This window comes from Coenobita brevimanus, chromosome 60 (assembly GCF_032717465.1).
Source record: "Coenobita brevimanus isolate Jiangsu-jjx chromosome 60, ASM3271746v2, whole genome shotgun sequence".
Taxonomy (NCBI): domain Eukaryota; kingdom Metazoa; phylum Arthropoda; class Malacostraca; order Decapoda; family Coenobitidae; genus Coenobita; species Coenobita brevimanus.
The window spans coordinates 6,377,350-6,381,127 of record NC_137013.1 but is presented as its reverse complement, the minus strand read 5'-3'; the positions used below and the strand labels follow the sequence as shown (position 1 = coordinate 6,381,127).

The 3,778-nt window shown below is 38.1% G+C and overlaps 1 non-coding gene across 1 annotated transcript; it reads right to left on the bottom strand.

Annotated features, from left to right (window-relative positions):
- Positions 1-3,157: 3,157 nt before the first annotated feature.
- Positions 3,158-3,276, bottom strand: LOC145403506 (5S ribosomal RNA). Its single transcript, XR_013898023.1, has one exon. It is a non-coding gene; the product is annotated as a 5S ribosomal RNA (ribosomal RNA).
- Between the last annotated feature and the right edge of the window lie 502 nt (positions 3,277-3,778).

Below are 3,778 nucleotides of genomic sequence, written 5' to 3'. Positions count from 1 at the left end.
TAAATTATTGGAAGTACCTTGAGTTAGCCTACCTGTTACCTGAAAGAAAACCACTTGTGAGCAGGCCTGATAGAAAATTACCTGGTTGGGTATAACAAAATTATTTCACTTGATACTCTGGAAAATTGTGCTGAATATGAGGATCATTGTATCCTACCTGTTACCTGAAAGAAAACCACTTGTGAGTGAGCCAGAAAGAAAATTACCTGGTTGGCTATAACTAAATTATTTCATTCGATACTCGGGGAAATTGTGCTGAATATGAGCATCAGTGTATTTCTGATGTGAAGTACATATAATGTAAGTTGTGTGTAACATTTATAAGATTTTCACGATGTCCCTGATTAGTACAAATCAGTCTGAATTATAGTACAAATAATTACCTCATACTCAACGATACTGCGTGAAACTGCCACAGCATTTCCTAGTCAAAGTGCAATTACCTGTAATCGTGATGTCAAGTGCAATTATAAGTGTCCTTGTAAAGGGAAATTATTATAATTGATGGAAGAATTGAGTACAAAAAACGAAGACATATTTCCTTTCAAACACACCTATGGGGCATAGTGGCACTATGAAACGGGTGGAAAACCCTTTGGGGAGCCGCATGGACAGGGTGATGACTCATCCTTACAACAGTGAGTAAGAAGAGGTCGAAAAAATGAGTGGAATTTTCCACATTCCATCCAAGGAAGCCCAAGCAGTGTTACAATCACTATTCTGGTCAGTGGGACAGCGCTAGCCAACAAGGCCAAGGCCATGGCCCGTGGTGAGTGCTCGGAATCACCACGCCAAACGTGAAAAAACACTCTTCTTCAACTCATTCTTACTCATCGACGGGACTACCTAGAGACCTCAAGGTACCTTCATTGGAAAGAGGAAGAATTAGTGAGTCTTATGAGTATCTATTTGCTTCTCTAGCTATTATAGTTTGGCAGATATTAGGGTTTGAAGTAAGGGTATTTTTGCCAAAATCTCAGGAATACCCCATAAGGAGGAGTGGGCGATGGCCGGAAACTCTCAGTAGCTAAGGGTTAAGAAGCTTCCTGTACCGCCTAGAATGCGACTTTAGGATATTTTGTAGCAGTTCTTTGCTTACCAAGTCTCATATCCCACTGAGACCTGAGAGATGTCCGATAGATGAATAAAATCGTGTGGAGGAAGGTAAACTCTTACTACTACTACTACAAATACTACTACTACTCCTCCTCCTACTACTACTACTACTATTACAACTGCTACTACTACTACTACTACTACTACTACTGCTACTAACTAACTAACTAAAAGACTGTAACTACCAGAGACAGTTACTGATCTCCATCTACGAGAATATTGTTTTTTTGTAATAAATCCTAAACCACTTGTGAAACTGCCACCAGAATGTATATAGACCTGGTCCAGGACCGGACAACACTTCTAGGATCTAGAAGCGTCTCAACTGTGTGTGTGTGTGTGTGTGTGTGTGTGTGTGTGTGTGTGTGTGTGTGTGTGTGTGTGTGTGTGTGTGTGTGTGTGTGTGAGAAAATTTAAAGTCTTTGAAAAATGAGGTGTCCCAAATATCGTAATGTTGCGCATGAATGACCTTCAAAATGTGTCCATACAAATGTCTGGAAAATAACTTTATCACTGGATTTCCTTCTATGTTCATATTTCAATGATAGTTTTGGAGTAACCTGAAGTAGAAATTTCATGATTTTTGGACATTCTTGGACCTGTGGTCTTGAAAAGTAGGTTAAGGTAACTAAAACTGGGACATTGTACATCCTCAATAAGCAAGATTATAATTGGAGACAAAAAGTGATGGAATAATAATAATAATAATAATAATAATAATAATAATAAAAATGATGGATACAAAGAACTCCACCTATGGTAAAAGTTGGAGATCAGTATTGGAACAAGGCCCCTATTCTCGTGGGTTGAGGAAGCTCCCTAACATCTTTTCCATATTAATTTATTTTTGGATTTTTGGATAGGACTGGCTATTATCCTTTTGCACGTTATTTATGCACAGTATGGAAATAACGGAAGGATTTGGATAACACAAAAGACAGCCGTAAAGTGTGATAAACGAAATAAATTGCTTAGAAAAAGGCATTTGGGAGCTTCCTTTGTCTACACTACAGGGATGTGGGTCCAAGACTTTAACCCTTCTCAGGTAAACCTATAATTTTATCCTTCCTTAGGTAATGTGGGGTATGTCAGACCCCAATCTTTAAAAAATCGTCAAAAATACTTACAACAACTTTATTGAAACAATCGCTTTTACACAGATTCTGTAGGCATTTTCCTTCAATTTAGTGCAAAATGTATGGAAATATAAGTGATAAAATATTTTATGGAAAATTAAATGAAAAAACATGAACAAATTTTATACTATCTGAAATTAGTGGCTGCCATACCAACACTGATATGTTCCACCAGTGTTCTATCATTGCATGCTGTACAGTAATGGCCAATGTTTCTGTAAGCAGTAAGAGAAGCACGTCATAAAAAAAAAAAAAATTGTATGGAAGATATATATATGGGAAAATAATCACAGGTTAGGTAAAGTGGGGTCCACTGGACCCCAAAGGCCCTTTATCACGAAAACAGAGCCAGATCCCGAACTGACCCCATCACGTCCCTAAACTAGTCTACTAGTCAGGAAGGTAGAGGGAAAACCAGATCCCAAGACCTTATAGTAATATATGAAAAACACTAAGAAAAATAGCGTGGGGTCCCACAGACCCCACATTACCTGAGGAGGGTTAAAAGGGCCCATGCTGAACCGACTATCTTCCTGAACCTTAAGGAAATCTCATATCAAAAATAATAATAATAATAATAATAATAGTAATAATAATAATAATAATAATAATAATAATAATACAGTAATAATTATAATAATAATAACTGCTCCTTTGTTCTATCTCTGCAAATGCCAGGTGATGTAATTCTGCTGAGAGGGAGTCATAGGATACAGAGAGTGTTAGCAGTAAAAATAAATACAAAATAACAGAAACAAAGTGGGTGACAGTCATAATAATTTATTTTTCGTCCATCCATCCATTGCCAGACGCCATATATCCCAAATGGGGTGGCCAAGGGCTTAGAGTTAATTGTTTTACAGGGAGGGGCACTAATCCTCCACCAACCCCACTTGACGTAGGGATGCCAACAGCATCTGGTGTTCCCAGGCGGTCACCCATCCAATTACTAACCAGACCCAACGTTGCTTAACTTCGCTGATCGGATGGGAAGCGGTGTACTCAACGTGGCATGGCCGTTACCTAGGGAAATTTACTCGTAGCTGACTACATTTCGGAGGTCAAAAATTAGACAGTTCACCAGATCCTGTTTCAGAAATCTGCCACTAGGTTCGCTTCTGTCACCCAGCTCTGATGCGGGGTAGGCAATGAAAAAGTGGTCAGTGCTTATTTTCTTTTTACTTTTGACACAATGTAAAACACCCCAAAACATATTTTACTCATCAAACTACTCCGATGGCACGATATGCTACAAAATAAAATTACAGTATGGGAGCCTTTTGATTTTATATAATGTATTATAAGTGTCATTTTGTAAACTCAGCTTTCATCAGTTTACTCATCTCTGTAAGCATAACATGAAGACAAAACCTAGGCAGTTTTACTAGAACCATCCATAAAGCAAGATAACAGTGATTAAAATATTTGTTATTTGTTAGTATCCACAAAAGAAAACAGATGTGTAGCTGCAGATTCGGCAGCACCTTTCGATATGCTGACCTGCCTGACGTATGACTTTTCAAAAC